The 19496-nt window shown below is 53.2% G+C and overlaps 1 protein-coding gene across 1 annotated transcript in view; it reads left to right on the forward strand.

The window, feature by feature from the left end:
* The first annotated feature begins 9183 nt into the window (after nt 1-9183).
* The window catches only part of xdh (xanthine dehydrogenase), a 155412-nt gene continuing 145099 nt past the window's right edge, over nt 9184-19496 (forward strand). The window contains exon 1 of the mRNA XM_038799021.1: nt 9184-9285. The gene's annotated coding sequence lies outside the window, so the exon portion shown is untranslated. The remainder of the gene's footprint in view (nt 9286-19496) is intronic.

Genomic DNA, 19496 nt, shown 5'->3' on the forward strand with positions numbered 1-19496 from the left:
TCTGAACTCCCGCTGCTTTATGGGCTCTCTCTCTGTCTCTGAACTCCCGCCACTTTATGGGCTCTCTGTCTCTGAACTCCCGCTGCTTTATGGGCTCTCTGTCTCTGAACTCCCGCTGTTTTCTGGGCTCTCTCTGTCTCTGAACTCCCGCTGCTTTCTGGGCTCTCTGTCTCTGAACTCCCGCTGCTTTATGGGCTCCCTCTGTCTCTGAACTCCCGCTGCTTTATGGGCTCCCTCTGTCTCTGAACTCCCGCTGCTTTATGGGCTCTCTGTCTCTGAACTCCCGCTGCTTTATGGGCTCTCTCTCTGTCTCTGAACTCCCGCTGCTTTATGGCTCTCTGTCTCTGAACTCCCGCTGCTTTATGGGCTCCCTCTGTCTCTGAACTCCCGCTGCTTTATGGGCTCTCTGTCTCTGAACTCCCGCTGCTTTCTGGGCTCTCTCTCTGTCTCTGAACTCCCGCCGCTTTCCGGGCTCTCTCTGTCTCTGAACCCCCGCTGCTTTATGGGCTCTCTCTCTCTCTGTACTCCCGCCGTTTTCTGGGCTCTCTCTGTCTCTGAACCCCCGCCGCTTTCTGGGCTCTCTCACTCTGGACTCCCGCTGCTTTATGGGCTCTCTGTCTCTGAACTCCCGCTGCTTTATGGGCTCTCTGTCTCTGAACTCCCGCTGCTTTATGGGCTCTCTGTCTCTGAACTCCCGCTGCTTTATGGGCTCTCTCTCTGTCTCTGAACTCCCGCTGCTTTATGGGCTCTCTGTCTCTGAACTCCCGCTGCTTTATGGGCTCTCTGTCTGTCTCTGAACTCCCGCCGCTTTATGGGCTCTCTGTCTCTGAACTCCCGCTGCTTTATGGGCTCTCTGTCTGTCTCTGAACTCCCGCTGCTTTCTGGGCTCTCTGTCTCTGAACTCCCGCTGCTTTATGGGCTCTCTGTCTCTGAACTCCCGCTGCTTTATGGGCTCTCTCTCTGTCTCTGAACTCCCGCTGCTTTCTGGGCTCTCTGTCTCTGAACTCCCGCTGCTTAATGGGCTCTCTGTCTCTGAACTCCCGCTGCTTTATGGGCTCTCTGTCTCTGAACTCCCGCTGCTTTATGGGCTCTCTGTCTCTGAACTCCCGCTGCTTTATGGACTCTCTCTCTTTCTCTGAACTCCCGCTGCTTTATGGACTCTCTGTCTCTGAACTCCCGCTGCTTTCTGGGCTCTCTCCCCCTGAACTCCCGCTGCTTTATGGGCTCTCTCTGTCTCTAAACTCCCGCTGCTTTATGGACTCTCTGTCTCGGAACTCCCGCCGCTTTCTGGGCTCTCTGTCTCTGAACTCCCGCTGCTTTCTGGGCTCTCTCCCCCTGAACTCCCGCTGCTTTATGGGCTCTCTGTCTCTGAACTCCCGCTGCTTTATGGGCTCTCTCTCTCTGAACTCCCGCTGCTTTATGGGCTCTCTGTCTCTGAACTCCCGCTGCTTTATGGGCTCTCTGTCTCTGAACTCCCGCCGCATTCTGGGCTCTCTGTCTCTGAACTCCCGCTGCTTTCTGGGCTCTCTGTCTCTGAACTCCCGCTGCTTTATGGGCTCTCCCTCTGTCTCTGAACTCCCGCCGCTTTCCGGGCTCTCTCTCTCTCTCTGAACTCCCGCCGCTTTCTGGGCTCTCTCTCTGTCTCTGAACTCCCGCCGCTTTCTGGGCTCTCCCTCTGTCTCTGAACCCCCGCCGCTTTCTGGGCTCTCCCTCTGTCTCTGAACCCCCGCCGCTTTCTGGGCTCTCTGTCTCTGAACTCCCGCTGCTTTATGGGCTCTCTCTGTCTCTGAACTCCCGCCGCTTTCTGGGCTCTCTCTCTGTCTCTGAACTCCCGCCGCTTTCTGGGCTCTCTCACTCTGAACTCCCGCTGCTTTATGGGCTCTCTCTCTGTCTCTGAACTCCCGCTGCTTTCTGGGCTCTCTCTGTCTCTGAACTCCTGCTGCTTTCTGGGCTCTCTGTCTCTGAACTCCCGCTGCTTTATGGGCTCTCTCTGTCTCTGAACTCCCGCCGCTTTCTGGGCTCTCTGTCTCTGAACTCCCGCTGCTTTATGGGCTCTCTCTGTCTCTGAACTCCCGCTGCTTTATGGGCTCTCTCTCTGTCTCTGAACTCCCGCTGCTTTATGGGCTCTCTGTCTCTGAACTCCCGCTGCTTTATGGGCTCTCTATAACAACACTGCCATACAACATTGCCATACAACACTGCAATAACAACACTGCCATAACAACTGTAGCCATCTGGGTTGGCTACTTCCCGACTTAAAATGGAGATTCGCAAAGGACGCAGGGAAAATTGGACAGTATGAGAAAACAAGCAGTTTGCAGAGTTCGTCTGTATATTCCAGTTGCAGAAAGCAGACAGCATTGAAACCAGCAATCTGTATATTAATGAGCGATTCCCAGGCACAATAGCAACATTTAGGATAATTGAGGTAAAACCAGATCTCTCGGCGCCAGCAGGAGTCCAAGACAAAAGAGGCTAACGAGCACCCAAGGACCACCCCGCGATCAGGAAACAGCCCCAGTATTGGGGAATTCAAACCGATCAATTGGTACGTGATCCAATCGATTGGAGTCAGGTACGGGGTCCGCCCAAAAGGGTGCGAAGCCCCTGGGGTCCATAAAAGACAGGTCCCAAGTTCAATTCGGGCACGTGGCAGTTTCTCTCGATAGACCTCTCGGCAGGGTCACGCAGCAGACGAAACAACACTTGACCCTGAACTGCCTTGCAGCTGCACCAACAAGTAAGTGTCCAGTCAATGCACGCTACGTGATAGGCGCTCCTGACCCTTAGTCCATACCAGCTGGAAGCCTGCAGTCTCAGGATTAAACAAGAGGCCATTGTTCCCTGACCCAGTGGGTTCCTTTTCCAGAAGTTAAGCATTGGCCTGTAGTGGTAGAAGTAGCTTAGTTTTGTAGTATTTATGCATGAGTAGCGATTGACTGTGTATATAATAAATGTGTTTTGATTTAGACCATAAGGCCATAAGACATAGGAGCGGAAGTAAGGCCATTCGGCCCATCGAGTCCACTCCACCATTCAATCATGGTTGATTTCAACTCCATTTACCCGCTCTCTCCCCATAGCCCTTAATTCCTCGAGAAATCAAGAATTTATCAATTTCTGTCTTAAAGACACTCAATGTCCCGGCCTCCACCGCCCTCTGTGGCAATGAATTCCACAGACCTACCACTCTCTGGCTGAAGAAATTTCTCCTCATCTCTGTTCTAAAGTGACTCTCTTTTATTCTAAGGCCTAAACTCCAATGAATATAATCCCACGATCCTCAGACGTTCATCGTATGTTAGGCCTACCATTCCTGGGATCATCCGTGTGAATCTCCGCTGGACCCGCTCCAGTGCCAGTATGTCCTTCCTGAGGTGTGGGGCCCAAAATTGCTCACAGTATTCTAAATGGGGCCTAACTAGTGCTTTATAAAGCCTCAGAAGTGCATCCCTGCTTTTATATTCCAAGCCTCTTGAGATAAATGACAACATTACATTTGCTTTCTTAATTACGGACTCAACCTGCAAGTTTACCTTTAGAGAATCCTGGACTAGGACTCCCAAGTCCCTTTGCACTTTAGCATTATGAATTTTGTCACCATTTAGAAAATAGTCCATGCCTCTATTCTTTTTTCCAAAGTGCAAGACCTCGCACTTGCCCACGTTGAATTTCATCAGCCACTTCTTGGACCATTCTCCTAAACTGTCTAAATCTTTCTGCAGCCTCCCCACCTCCTCAATACTACCTGCCCCTCCACCTATCTTTGTATCATCGGCAAACGTGGCCAGAATGCCCCCAGTCCCGTCATATAGATCGTTAATATATAAAGAGAACAGCTGTGGCCCCAACACTGAACCCTGCGGGACACCACTTGTCACCAGTTGCCATTCCGAAAAAGAACCTTTTATCCCAACTCTCTGCCTTCTGTCTGACAGCCAATCGTCAATCCATGTTAGTACCTTGCCTCGAATACCATGGGCCCTTATTGTACTCAGCAGTCTCCCGTGAGGCACCTTGTCAAAGGCCTTTTGGAAGTCAAGATAGATAACATCCATTGGCTCTCCTTGGTCTAACCTATTTGTTATCTCTTCAAAGAACTCTAACAGGTTTGTCAGGCACGACCTCCCCTTACTAAATCCATGCTGACTTGTCCTAATCCAACCCTGCACTTCCAAGAATTTAGAAATCTCATCCTTAACGATGGATTCTAGAATTTTGCCAACAACCGAGGTTAGGCTAATTGGCCTATAATTTTCCATCTTTTTTCTTGTTCCCTTCTTGAACAGGGGGGTTACAACAGCGATTTTCCAATCCTCTGGGACTTTCCCTAATTCCAGTGACTTTTGAAAGATCATAACTAACACCTCCACTATTTCTTCAGCTATCTCCTTTAGAACTCTAGGATGTAGCCCATCTGGGCCCGGAGATTTATAAATTTTCAGACCTTTTAGTTTCTCTAGCACTTTCTCCTTTGTGATGGCAATCATATTCAACTCTGCCCCCTGACTTTCCTGAATTATTGGGATATTACTCATGTCTTCTACTGTGAAGACTGACGCAAAGTACTTATTAAGTTCCTCAGCTATTTCCTTGTCTCCCATCACTAGATTACCAGCGTCATTTTGGAGCGGCTCAATGTCTACTTTTGCCTCCCGTTTGTTTTTAATGTATTTAAAGAAACTTTTACTATCATTCCTAATGTTACTGGCTAGCCTACCTTCATATTTGATCCTCTCCTTCCTTATTTTTCTCTTTGTTATCCTCTGTTTGTTTTTGTAGCCTTCCCAATCTTCTGACTTCCCACTACTCTTTGCCACATTATAGGCTCTCTCTTTTGCCTTGATGCATTCCCGGACTTCCTTTGTCAGCCATGGCTGCCTAATCCTCCCTCCGATAACCTTTCTTTTCTTTGGGGTGAAACTCTGCACTGTGTCCTCAATTACTCCCAGAAACTCCTGCCATTGCTGTTCTACTGTCTTTCCCACTAGGCTCTGCTTCCAGTCGATTTTCGTCAGTTCCTCCCTCATGCGCCTGTAATTACCTTTATTTAACTGTAAAACCTTTACATCTGATTCTACCTTCCTTCTTCAAATTGCAGACTGAAATCTACCATATTATGATCACTGCTTCCTAAGTGTTCCCTTACTTTAAGATCTTTTATCAACTCTGGCTCATTACATAACACTAAGTCCAGAATAGCCTGTTCCCTCGTGGGCTCCATCACAAGCTGTTCCAAAAAGCCATCCTGTAAACATTCAATGAATTCCCTTTCTTTGGGTCCACTGGCAACATTATTTACCCAGTCCACCTGCATATTGAAGTCCCCCATGATCACTGTGACCTTGCCTTTCTGACATGCCCTTTCTATTTCGTGGTGCATTTTGTGCCCCTGGTCCTGACCACTGTCAGGAGGCCTGTACATAACTCCCATTATGGTTTTTTTTGCCTTTGTGGTTCCTCAACTCTACCCACACAGACTCCACATCGTCTGACCCTATGTCGTTTAGTGCTATTGATTTAATTTCATTTCTAATTAACAAGGCAACCCCGCCCCCTCTACCCACCTCTCTGTCTTTTCGATAGGTTGTAAATCCCTGGATGTTTAACTGCCAGTCCTGAACCCCCTGCAACCACGTCTCTGTGATGCCTACCACATCATACCTGCCAGTCACAATCTGGGCCACAAGCTCATCTACCTTGTTCCGTACACTGCGGGCATTTAAATATAGCACCTTTAATTCCCTAATGACTGTCCCTTTTTGTTTTCTTAGTGTGGTGGACCTTGGTTTACTGAGCCTTTCCATACACTGTGTCATATTTTGTGAGATGGGGACTATCGTAACCTCTCCTGAGCTCTGTCTTTTCGTGATTTTTTGTAATCCTAAGCAGCTACGCTTCCCACTGATTCCTTCACCTCTTGGTTCCCTGACTTTCCCTTCCCCCCCAATCTCTAGTTTAAAGTCCTATTGACCACCCTATTTACTCTTTTCGCCAGAACACTGGTCCCAGCTCGGTTCAGGTGGAGACCATCCCAACGGTATAGGTGCCCCCTGTGTTTGAACCTTACTAACTGGTGTATTGAGTTATTGATCAGCACTTGAACTTGAACCTCATGGTGGTATCATAAAGATACCTGGCGACTCTAGGGCAAGGTAATAAAACAGAGCCAATTGAGTGTAAAGCACACTCACCAGAACGAGCAAGACAACACTGCCATAACAACACTGCCATGTAACAGCCTGAAACAGTTAAACATTCCTTTGCATGCGTACATGGTTGTCTATTTTGCTCCAGGTACTCAAGAGGCAGGGAGTGTCAAATAAATTAATGCACAGAAATTTGAATGTTTTTACTGTGGCAAAGGTACTGAAAATTTCCAGGACGGTTCTGTATCTCATGCATTGAGACAGGTTTCTTACAAGTCAATGAACAGGCACATGAGCAGGTGTCATCTAAAACACCAAAAAGAGAATACACATGCTTCGCCCCTTCTTAAAACCAACATCCTCGGGCTGATCACACTCTGCCTTAGGTTTAGTGGTCAGGACGGAGTAATGCTCTGTCAGACATTCACAGAATTTAATAGGAAGGTTGATTAAACTTACCTTTAATCTGATTCAAAGAGCAAGTGTACGATCACCAATTATATTGAAATGTTCGGGAGTCTCCTTTGCTTCTCTAAAGTTGCCATTGCCCCAGATGACCATAAGCCAATAAGATCATAAGACATAGGAGCAGAATTAGGCCACTCGGCCCATCTAGTCAGCTCTGCATTCAATCATGGCTGATATTTTTCTCATCCCCATTCTCCTGCCTTCTCCCCATAACCCCTGATCCCTTAGTAATCAAGAACCTATACATCTCTGTCTTAAAGACACTCAGTGAATTGGCCTCCACAGCCTTCTGCAGCAAAAAACTCCACAGATTCACCACCCTCTGGCAGAATACATTTCTCCTCATCTCCGTTTTAAAGGATCGTCCCTTTAGTCTGAGATGGTATCCTTTGGTTCTAGTTTTTCCGACAAGTGGAAACATCCTCTCCATGTCCACTCTATCCACGTAAGTTTCAATAAGATCCCGTCTCATCCTTCTAAACTCCAATGAGTACAGACCCAGAGTCCTCAAACATTCCTCATACAACAAGTTTTCATTCCAGGGATCATTCTTGTGAACCTCCTCTCGACCTTTTCCAAGGCCAGCACATCCTTCCTTATATATGGGGCCCAAAACTGCTGACAATACTCCAAATGGGGTCTGACCAGAGCCTTAAAAAGCCTCAGAAGTACATCCCTGGTCGTTTATTATGGCCCTCTTGACATGAATGCTAACATTGCATTTGCCTTCTTAACTGCCGACAGAACCTGCACATTAACCTAAAGAGAATTGTGAACAAGGACTCCCAAGTCCCTTTGTGCTTCTGCTTTCAGAAGCATTTCCCCATTTAGAAAATAGTCTATGCCTAAATTTCTCCTTCCAAAGTGCATAACCTCACACTTTTCCACATTGTATTCCTCTGCCACTTCATTGCCCACTCTCCTAGCCTGTCCAAATCTTTCTGCAGCCCCCTTGCTTCCTCAATACTACCTGTCCTTCTACAGATCTTTGTATCATCTGCAAACTTAGCAACAGTGCCTTTAGTACATTCTTCCAGATCATTAATGTATATTGTAAAAAGTTGTGGTCCCAGCACAGACCCCTGAGGCACACCACTAGTCACCGGCTGCCACCCTGAAAAAGGACCCCTTTATCCCCACTCTCTGCCTTACGCCAGTCAGCCAATCCTCTATCCATGCCAGGATCTTACCCTGAACACCATGAGCTCTGAACTTATTTAAAGTCTCCTATGCGGCACCTTGTCAAAGCCCTTCTGGAAATCTAAATAACCTTTCCTTATAGGGTGGGCGTGGGGGGGGGGGGGGGGGGCAGGAGGGGAGGAGGAGAGTTTAAGAAGGTGGAGCCTTCATGAATAGCCTCAGCGGGTGCGGGAATTGAACCTGCGCTGCATCACAAAATTAGCTGTCCAGGCAACTGAGTGAAACAGCCCCCATACTTACACCAGTCCCCATGTACGTACCGCATTAATGTATCACTTCGCAATTCGCTGCATTCAGTTTCATCTGCCAAAGGTTCGCCCAGCTTATATCCCCCTCACAATTCACAAGACATCCAGGCTTGTGTCACCTACAAATTTTGAATGGAGGGCAGCACGGTGGCACAGTGGTTAGCATTGCTGCCTACGGCGCTGAGGACCCGGCCCTGGGTCACTGTCTGTGAGGAGTTTGCACGTTCTCCCCGTGTCCTGCATGGGTTTCACCCCCACAACTCAAAAGATGTGCAGGATAGGTGGATTGGCCACGCTAAATTGCCCCTTAATTGGAAAAAATAATTGGGTACTCTAAGTTAATTAAAAAAAAAAATTTTGAATGGGACTCAAATGTAGTTCATGAAAAGTAAGGGTCCTATTGGAAATCCCACACATAGACCTTCCTCCAGTTCTACTAATAATGCTAATCTTTCTTAGTGTCACAAGCAGGCTTACATTAACACTGCAATGAAGTTACTCTGAAAAGCCTCCAGTAGCCACATTCCGGCACCTGTTCGGGTACACAGAGGGAGAATTCAGAATGTCCAATTCACCTAACAGCACATGTCTTTCGGAACTTGTGGGAGGAAACCGGAGCTCCCGGAGGAAACCCAGGCAGACACGGGGAGAACGCGCAGACTCCGCACAGACAGTGACCCAAGCCGGGAATCGAACCTGGGACCCGAGCACTTACATGCCGCCCTCAAGAACATGCACCCACCACTACCCCATTTCCTATAGTCACTAAAACTTCTTATTATTGTTGCCATATTCATTTTGTTATTCATTGGGCTTTAGCTTTGACAAGCCTACTATTGAAATTAATTTGCATTAAAAGATGGTTTCTTGTCATTCGTCATGTTGTACTTGCAGCCAGTTAGTTTGAGAGCCAACCTGCTGCATTTTATTTGCAAAATAGCAGTTCCAGGAAAAACTTATGTCATTTTGTTTTCTCTAACTTACTCCCTCCTCGTCCTTCGTGAACCTGCCTACGTACATCTTGTGAAACCTACATACCTGTGATAAATAAATCCCGCTCGTGGCCACAATGCAGTGTGCCTTTAAGGATCCGGTTATTGATGAGCGTCACTGTGCCAGTGAATAACACCCTGGCAACTTGTTACTGTATCTTCTATTTGCGAGGTGAGTGACAGGCCGATACATTCAGCGACTCTGAGGCAGGATCGATTTAACACAAGGTAGGTGAAATTGCTTGGGGTTCGCAAACAAGACTAGCTTGTGTCGTTTTTAAACATGCTGTGACACAATGTGACTAAACTGAAACTTTCTGAAACTCTTGTTTGCTTTTCATTTTCCAAACCTTCACTTGGGTGGACCCTGAACTCTGCCAGCTTCCCTCGCTCAGTAAGGGCAGAGAATTCTCAATATCTCCAACAACAGCTGCTGAGAGAGAGAGGGAAATAACATCGAGCTCCTGGTCACTTTCATGCCCCACTCCATTTAATTATCCCATTCTCTCACCTCCTAACCTGCTCCAACGAAGCTCAAGGTAATCCTGCCTCACCTTTAGATTCAGCTCTGTGCAGTTTGCCGGATTCCACGTTTTTATTTATAACTTTAGAGTACCCAATTATTTGGGACTCATCTCAGTCCTAACACCTTATTCAGAGACCATGGGGCGAAATTCTCCGACCCCACGCAGGGTCGGAGAATCGGCCGGCAGCGGCGTTAATCCCGCTCCCGCAGGGTTTTTAATTCTCTGACCGGCCAAAAACCGGCGCCGTGCAAATCCCGGCGGCAGCTTCTGAAAACAGCTGGAGCCGGCGGGATGTCATTATATTTTTGTTTCCACAAATCTCCGGCCCGGATGGGCCGAAGTCCTGCCGACGTGGCCATGGGTCACGTCGGCGAAAATCACAGTTGCTTTAAAACGTCGTCAACCATTGATGATGGTTGACGCCGTTCAGTGTCGGGGGGGGGGGGGGTGGGTTGCGGCATGGGGGGGGGTGGGTTGCGGCATCGGGGGGGGTGTGGGTTGCGGCATGGGGGGGTTGCGGCATCGGGGGGGGTGGGGTTGCGGCATCGGGGGGGGTTTGGGGGCAGCGGCGTGCAGAGAGGGGGGGGGGCGACGGATGCCCGGGGCCAACGCACCGTCGCCCACCGGGGGGGGGTGGGTTGCGGCATCGGTGGGGGTTTGTGGCATCGGGGGGGGTGTGGGTTGCGGCATCGGGGGGGGGGTTGCGGCACCGGGGGGGGGGGTGGGTTGCGGCATCGGGGGGGGGGGGGGTTGCGTCAATCGGTGGGGGGGGTTGGGGGCAGCGGCGTGCAGAGAGGGGGGGCGACGGATGCCTGGGGCCAATGCACCGTCGCCCCCCCCTCTGTACGCCGCTGCCCCCTACCCCAACCACCCCCCTCACCACCCCTACCTCCCTCCAACGCCCCTACCCCCCCTCCCCACCACCCCTACCCCCCTCCCCACCACCCCTACCCCCTCCCCACCACCCCTACCCCCCTCCCCACCACCCCTACCCCCCTCCCCACCACCCCTACCCCCCTCCCCACCACCCCTACCCCCCTCCCCACCACCCCTACCCCCCTCCCCACCACCCCTACCCCCTTCCCCACCACCCCTACCCCCCTCCCCACCACCCCTACTCCCCTCCCCACCACCCCTACCCCCCTCCCCACCACCCCTACCCCCCTCCCCACCACCCCTACCCCCTCCCCACCACCCCTACCCCCTCCCCACCACCCCTACCCCCTCCCCACCACCCCTACCCCCCCCCACCACCCCTACCCCCTCCCCACCACCCCTACCCCCCTCCCCACCACCCCTACCCCCTCCCCACCACCCCTACCCCCCTCACCACCACCCTACCCCCCTCCCCACCACCCCTACTCCCCTCCCCACCACCCCTACCCCCTCCCCACCACCCCTCCCCCCCTCCCCACCACCCCTACCCCCCTCCCCACCACCCCTACCCCCCTCCAACGCCGCCCCCCCCATCTCTCGCAATGCCGCAACCCCCCACCCTCAACGCCGCAACCCCCCCTCATCGCCGGGTCCCCCCCCCAACGCCGGTACCCACACACCCCCCTCTCTCTCCTCCTCCCCCCCTTCCTTCCTCCCCCCCCTCCTTCCTCCTCCCCCTTCCTTCCTCCTCCCCCCCTTCCTTCCTCCGTTAGGGGGGGGGGGGTGCGGCGTTAGTGGGGGGGGTGCGGCGTTAGTGGGGGGGGTGCGGCGTTGGAGTAGGGTAGGGGTGGTGAAGGGGGTAGGGGTGGTGAGGGGAGGGGGTTGGGGTAGGGGCAGCGGCGTGCAGAGGGGGGGCGACGGTGCGTTGGCCCCGGGCATCCGTCGCCCCCCCCTCTCTGCACGCCGCTGCCCCCAACCCCCCCCAATGCCGCAACCCCCCCCATGCCGCAACCGCCCCCCCCCATGCCGCAACCCCCCCTACTGCCCCCAACCCCCCCCGATGCCGCACCCCCCCCATGCCGCAACCACCCCCCCGCTGCCCCCAAACCCCCCCCATGCCGCAACCACCCCCCCCGCTGCCCCCAACCCCCCCCATGCCGCAACCCCCCCCATGCCGCAACCACCCCCCCCCCCAAATGCCGGGTCTGTCTCTCTCCTCCCCCCCCCCCCAAATGCCGGGTCTGTCTCTCTCCTCCTCCCCCCCCCCCCCAAATGCCGGGTATGTCTCTCTCCTCCTCCCCCCCCCCAAATGCCGGGTCTGTCTCTCTCCTCCTCCCCCCCCCCCCAAATGCCGGGTCTGTCTCTCTCCTCCTCCCCCCCCCCAAAATGCCGGTCTGTCTCTCCCCTCCCCCCCCCCATGCCGGGTCGCTCTTCTCCCCGCCCCCCCATGCCGGGTCGCCCTTCTCCCCCCCCCCCCGGTGCCGGGTCACTCTTCTCCCCCCCCCACCCCCCCCCATGCCGGGTCGCTCGTCTCCCCCCCCCCCCCCCAATGCCGGGTCGCTCTTCTCCCCCCACCCCACTGGGTCTCTCTCTCTCCCCACCACACAAACGCCGGGACTCGCCACTTCCGCAGCTGGTGAAACTGACGCCTATCGCGTCAGTCTGCTGCTGGCCCTTCCGGGAACGGAGATTGCCAGCTTAAAAGAAGGCCCGGACGCCGGAGTCATGCACACAGCTTTTTCCCGCCGGAAATGGGCGTCACGTCGGTCCGTGGAGAATTTCGCCCAACATGTCCCCACATTTCCAGACCCCAGTGCAGGGAGGCCTGAAGTGCTAAATCGGTTGCTCTCTGACTGACCTGTTGAGTACCGATTCATTTTTCTTTTCCAATTAAGGGGCAATTTAACGTGGCCAATCCACCTACCCTGCACAAATTTGGGTTGTGGGGGTGGGACTCACGCAGACATGGGGAGAATGTGCAAACTCCGCACGGACAGAAATAGAAATAGAAATAGAAATAGAACTAGAAAATTGCGTATTGTCACAAGTAGGCTTCAATGAAGTTACTGTGAAAAGCCCCTAATCGCCAGATTCCGGCCCGTGTCCGGGGAGGCTGGTATGGGAATTGAACCGTGCTGCTGGCCTGCTTGGTCTGCTTTAAAAGCCAGCGATTTAGCCCAGTGAGCTAAACCAGCCCCTGCCAGAACCCCTGGACAGTGGGTCGGGGCCGGGACCTAACCCGAGCCCTCGGCGCCGTGAGGCAGCAGCGGTAACCCACTACGTCGCCGTGCCACCCCCAACATTGTTTTTAATTTGTGAAATGATCATGAGGGAGGGGGCACAGATTTAAAGTGATTTGTGTAAGAAGCAAATGCGATGCGAGAAACCTTTTTCACCCGGCCGAGTGTGGATTGCAATGCCTGGGAGTGTGGAGGAGGCAGCTTCAATCAAGGCTTTCAAGAGGACATGAGAAGATTATTCGAATAGAAACAACATTCAGGTGTACAGGAAAAAGGCAGGGGAATGGTGCTAAGTCGCAATGTTCATTTGGAGAGCCGGTGCAGACATGATGGGCCGAACGATCTTCTTCACAGTAACAACTCGGTGATCCAGATTCCCAGTATCTGTGGCACATTGATTTCCTTCTTAATAATATTAATCTTTATTAGTGTCACAAGTATGCTTACATTAACACTGCAATGAAGTTGCTGTGTAAAGCCTCTAGTTGCCATGTTGGTTACAAATTTCTTGGCCAGACAGTGCTTTGGGAAATCGCGCCCTCCCAGCCCTTCGCTAGTTCAGTGGATCGTGCAGTCACTGGCTGAGCGGGTTGGGAAGGGGGCCGCTGTTGACTGTCAGACTAAATCTTATCCCCTGGTTTGGAATCGCCAAACATCCAGAACCATGCTCCTTTGGGAGAAAAGAAAATGGAGCAAGCGATCTACGGATCGATCCACGAAGCAAACGCTCGTTAAGGAGGAAAGTGAATCAAAGTGGCTGGGCAGTGAAAGGCCCAATTGCATATCCAGCCATTGGACCAAGTTTAAAAAGACAAACCTCAGAGGTATTGATGCCTGAAGAATTGTCCACTTCAGTTGTGATATTCTGACAATATAGACTGTGGCGCTAACAATTGTACACAAAGACTCGAGTGAAGTACAAGAGAGGCTTTATTACAGTGAGATGTCATTCCTCCGGCGGCAGCTGTAGAATGGCATCTCAGTGAAGCTTACGAATATTTATACTGCTCCCTGTGGGCGGAGCTATCCAGCAGGGGCTTACCGGAGAAACCTGTAATACAGGTACGGCCATACATCCCCCGACTGCAAGCACACATATATACAGTCGTTGGATCACCACATAGACATTCTCAACCCACCTGTAATCATAGAATGTGTAGCGATAATTAGGCAGAAGGATCTGATTTATTCTTCCTCGCCCCCTTTTGATGAACTAAAGTAATCCAGTAGGTCAGGCCGACTCTGATTTAATTGGCAGGTTGTTTGCACAATAACCCGGCATTCTTTCCAGCCGTAGGCAAAGGTAGTGGGCGAAATTCTCCCCCCCCCACGACGGGTGGGAGAATAGGTGGAGGGCCTTCCCGACTTTTTTGACGCCCTCCCGCTATTCTCCCCCCCCCCCCCCCCGCCGAAATCCCAACAAGAATCGCTGCCGCCGTTTTTTTACGGCCGGCAGCGATTCTCAGCTGTTAGAAGGGCCGAAGTCCCAGCCCTTTACGACCTTTTTACGAACGGCAAACACACCTGGTCCTGCCGTTCGTAAAAACGTCGTGACAAACTCGCAAAAAATAACCATGGCACCGATTGGCACGGCAGTACCACGGCCGTGCCAAGGGTGCCATGGGCCCGCGATCGGTGCCCACCGATCGCGGGCAGCGGGCCCGATGCCCGCGCACTATTTGTCCTTCCGCCGCCCCGCAGTATCAATACACGGGGCGGCTGAGGGGCAACCCGGCCCGCGCATGCGCGGGTTTCGCGCAAAAACGTGATGACGTCACCCGCGCATGCGCGGGTTGGAGTCTTCCCACCTGCGCATGCGCGGCTGACGTCATATGACGCGTCAGCCGGCGCTAACTCCGGCAAGCGGGCTTAACGATTTTCGTTAAGCCCGACTTGTCGGAGCCTCCGACGTCGGGCTGCTAGCCCCGACGGGGGACCAGAATCGGTCCCCCGTCGGGAAGGGGCGCGCTGCCGTAAAACCCGCCCGGGTTTTACAGCAGTTTTACGATTTCTCCCGTTTTGGGAGAATTTCGCCCAGTGTTTTTATTCTGTTTCGTGTCTGACTGCCAGTGCATTCAACCAAGAACTTCACTAGGGGAGTTGGCAGCACATCCTTGCTAAGGGAATACAAACAGAAGGAAATTCTGGCACGATCCCCGATCTTGGAAGGTTGTGTGGGGAAAAGGAATGGGAGAAGAGGATCTATATCGTGTTAGGCCGGATCAAAATATAAACACTGAAGCTGTAGCACTGCACATCTGGGGCGAAATTCTCCGACCCCACGCAGGGTCCGAGAATCGGCCGCGGCGGCGTTATTCCCGCTCCCGCCATGTAAGGAATTATCCGACCCGCCATAAAACGGCGTTGTTCAAATCCCGCCGGCCGCCAAGGAGAACAGCTGGCGCCGGCGGGATGGCATGTTATTTTTAGGGTGAATAATTCTCCGGCCCGAATGGGCCGAAGTCCCGCCGACGTGGCCACGTCGGCGAAAATCAAAGTAGGTTTATAACGGCATCAACCATTGATGATGGTTGACGCCGTTCAGTAACCTACATCGAGTGCGCGGGGGGGTGGGTAGCGGCGTTGGAGAGGGGTGGAGAGCGGTGGGGAGGGGTGGGGAGGGGGGGTAGCGGCGTTGGAGAGGGGTTGGGAGGGGTGGGGAGGGGGGGTAGCGGCGTTGGAGAGGGGTTGGGAGGGGTGGGGAGGGGGGGGGTAGCGGCGCTGGGAGGGGTGGGGAGGGGGGGTAGCGGCGTTGGAGAGGGGTGGGGAGGGGTGTAGCGGCGTTGGGGGGGTGGGGGGGTTGGTGGGTGGGTTGCGGCATTTGGGGGGGTGGGTTGCGGCGTTGGGGGGGGTTGGGAGGGGTGGGGAGGGGGGTAGCGGCATTGGAGAGGGGGGGAGAGGGGTGGGGAGGGGGTGGAGAGGGGTGGGGAGGGAGGGAAGCGACGTTGGGGGGGTGGGGGTTGGGGGGTGGGTTGCGGCGTTTGGGGGGGGTGGGTTGCGGCGTTGGGGTGGGTGGGTTGCGGCGTTGGGGGGGGGGGGTGGGTTGCGGCGTGGTGGGACATGCAGTGTGACAGAGCCGGAAAGGTTGGCTCCACAGGGTGCCACCTTTAATGGGCACAGCGATCTGAACTAGAAGTAACTGCCCACCCTCACCCTCCAATGGATACAGAGGACAAGCATCAGGGTCTCTGCCCCCCACCCCTCCACTCCCACCGCACAAGCATCAGAGGGATTCAATTCCCTCTCTTCACACCCCACACCCCCCCTCCCCCCGCCCCACCACGTCACAATCATCAGGGGCTCCCCACCACCAGAAATCATAATGGGAACCCCCCCCCCCCCCCCCCCCCCCACCACCCACCCTAAACGGGGCTCCCCAGATGATCGGCACCTGCACTTCCCCCGGCACAGGTTGATTCTGCCAGTTTGGCATGGCCGGGGCAAGCCTACCCATGGCACAGTGGGTAGTCCATGGCACAGTCCGGTCATGTTGCCCCCCCGCCCCACTCCCGGGCTGGGTTCTCATATTTACCATTGCTCCCCTGGGGGGATCCCCTCGACTGATTCATGCATGTCACGTCAGTGAGGTAAGAATATTAAGTGAGGGGTTTAATGCCATGGGGAGCTCAAGGGCGTGAATCTGATAACCATATTGACTAAATTTAAATAGCTTAACGCTGTTGTTTCTGGGGTCGAAGGAAGTTTCACCTGCCAGCGTCAGGGACTCGGAGGTGAGGGTAACATCCGGGCTTTGAGGGACATGGCCCAGCAATGCCCTGGCACAGCCCCATGGCACCCTGGCAGTGCCAATCAAAGGGCAGTGCTGGAGCAGTATCAGGTTTGATGTGCAAGAGGTGGGGTCAGGTTGGTGGTGCAAGGGAGGCTCATGGGCAGGGCCTCTCGGGAACCCTGCTGTGGGTGTGGCGATGATGGAGGGAAAGGATGATGCTCCCCCCCCCTTCCCCCCCCCAACGCCGCAACCCACCCCCCTAACGCCGCAACCCACCCCCCAACCCCCCACCCCCAACGCCGCTACCCCCCCTCCAACGCCGCCAGCCCCCCTCCAACGCCACTACCCCCCTCCAACGCCGCTACTCCCCTCCAACGCCGCTACCCCCCCAACGCCGCTACCCCCCCTCCAACGCCGCTACCCCCCCCCAACGCCGCTACCCCCCCTCCAACGCCGCTACCCCCCCTCCAGCGCCGCTACCCCCCCCCTTCCCTTCCCTTCCCTTCCCCCCTCCAACACGTCACTTCCGCAGCGGCTGAAACTGACGCGTACAGCGTCACTCCGCTGCTGGCCCTTTCGGGATGGCAGATTTAGACCTTAAAAGCAGGCCCCGACGCCGGAGTCACCAGCGGTAATGGGCGTCACGTAAGTCTTCGGTGAATTTTGCCCCTGAGGTGAGACAATCAGATACGAGAGTTGAGACAGGTGGCCTGATTTCCAATGTGCCTTCATCGATCTGATTGCTGGATGTGCAATCTTGTTGGACCTTTTATTCGCCGACGCAATTCCGGTCAGTACACTTTTCGTGAAGATTCCATCAGTGGTGACCGCAGTTTTCAGTCTTTGCAGGAAGCAACTGATAGAGAGTGGAGAGACAACTTAGTGGGAAGGAATGGAATGGAGTTGATGTGCAAAACTCCTGTATGGGTTCTGACACTCCTTGGGAAATTTGACACTGGGCCCCGAAGTGGAGTCCATGTCAAGAATTACAAAAGGGGTGCTACCATCTGCAGAGGGATATCTGTGGAAAGTAATAAAGAACTGGAACAGCCGTGGTTGACATTTAAAGGGATGGTGCAGTGCATTCAGTATAACAGCGCCAGGGTTCCGGGTTCAATTCCAGCCTCGGGTGACTGTCTGTGCGGAGTCTGCACTTCCTCCCCGTGTCTGCGTGGGTTTCGTCCAGGTCCAAAGATGTCTGGGTTAGGTGGATCGTCCGTGCTAAATTGCCCCTCGGTATCTAAAAAAGGTTAGGTGGGGTTCCGGGGACCGGGTGGGGCCGTGGGCCTAGTAGGGTGTTCTTTCAGAGGGTCTGTGCAAAATGGTCTCCAATTGTACTGTAGGGATTCTATTATTCTATGATTCATTGAAACAATCTAGTCAAGGATAAAGAAGCGATGATCAAATTAAATCCAAAGCATTATATATGGTGACTAGGGGCTTTTCACAGTAACTTCATTTGAAGCCTACTTGTGACAATAAGCGATTTTCAAATTTCATTCCATTGCAGAGAATTGCAGGTTATCTGAAAAGCTTGGGAAAGGAGGCTAAGGAAGACAATTAGGATGGCAAATAATATAAAGAAAATTAAATGTCACCTTCCAAACCCACGACCACCACTATCTAGATGGACGAGAGCAGCAAATACCTGGGAATCACACCAGTTGGAAGTTTCCCTCCAAGTCACTCACCAAGCCGACCTGGAAATATTTCTCCGTTCATTCACTGTCACTGGGTCAAACTCCTGGAACTCCTTCCCGAACAGCACTGTGGGTGTCTCTGCACATCAGGGACTGCAACGTTTCAAGAAGGCTACTCACCACCACTAACTGAAAGTTGGCACAGTGGTTAGCATTGCAGCCTCACACTGCCAGAGATCTGGGTTGAATTCCGACCCTGTGTGAAGTTTCCACATTCTCCCTGTATCTGCATTGGATTCCTCCGGGTGCTCCAGTTTCCTCCCGCAGTCCAAAGATGTGCAGGTTAGGTGGATTGACCATGTTAAGTTGCCCTTTAGTGTTCAAAAGGTTAGGTGGGGTAACTGGATTACAGAGATTGGGAGGGGGAGGGGGGGGGGGGGAGGCGGGGGGGGGGGGGGCGTGGATCTTGGGTGCTCTTTCAGAGGCTCAGTGTAGACTTGATGGGCCGAAGGGCCTCCTTCTGCACTGTAGGGATTCTATGATCCTAACTACGGATGGGAAATAAATGCTGGCCCAACCAGTGATACCCACAGCCCGTAAATGGATTTGAAAAAATTAAGGTGGGGATGATCATGGAGGAATGTTGAGCAAGATAGGGTGTGTCCAAGGTTAATTGTGTTGCCTGTCTGGTGTCGTGGGAAAGACATCTCCTCATGGCTGGAGGCAAACTTGGAGGGGATGGTTGAGTTGTTGTGGTTCACATAAGGACCCAATGGTGTTAATAGAACGAGGGACCAGACTCTGTTGCGAGGGTTTCCGGAGCTGAGGTCCAAATTAAAAAGCTGAAACTCAGAGGTAATAATGCCTGAGGGGCCTGAGTGAGCGGCTATTGCAATTCCTATCCACACAATTGAAGCCAACTCAGGAAGCAAGGATCTAGCAAATTGAATGGTGGAAACGATGCGTGACTCTTTGTTAAAAGATCCAACAACCGAACATCCTGAAATGGGAATGCATAAGAAAAAAACAGCAAAAATTCTTAAATGAAATGTTTCAACTAGCACGTTTTTCCCACCGCATCGAGCCCGTCTCCAAATGGGTGGATCGTGGGAGAGCCCCAAATTGGGCTCCGCGCCAGGCACGAAAGCTTGTACAGATCGCCCGACTCGCGTTGCCTGGCAGGATCTGGTTCATACCCTCACTGGGCGGGATGCAGATCATGATATTTAAATGAGCTATCAGGCATATTTAAATATCCCAATGCCATATTCACCCGGCACCCGGGAGTCAATGACTGTAACTGCGAGGCCTCAACCAGGCACTGTTTAGCACAGGTTTCTACAATCTTCAACCAGGCATGATGGCATCTCGGGGGATCACGCCGGCCATTAGAGCCGCCATCAGGAACAGGCAAGGGTAATACACA

This window comes from Scyliorhinus canicula, chromosome 6 (assembly GCF_902713615.1).
Source record: "Scyliorhinus canicula chromosome 6, sScyCan1.1, whole genome shotgun sequence".
NCBI classification, from domain to species: domain Eukaryota; kingdom Metazoa; phylum Chordata; class Chondrichthyes; order Carcharhiniformes; family Scyliorhinidae; genus Scyliorhinus; species Scyliorhinus canicula.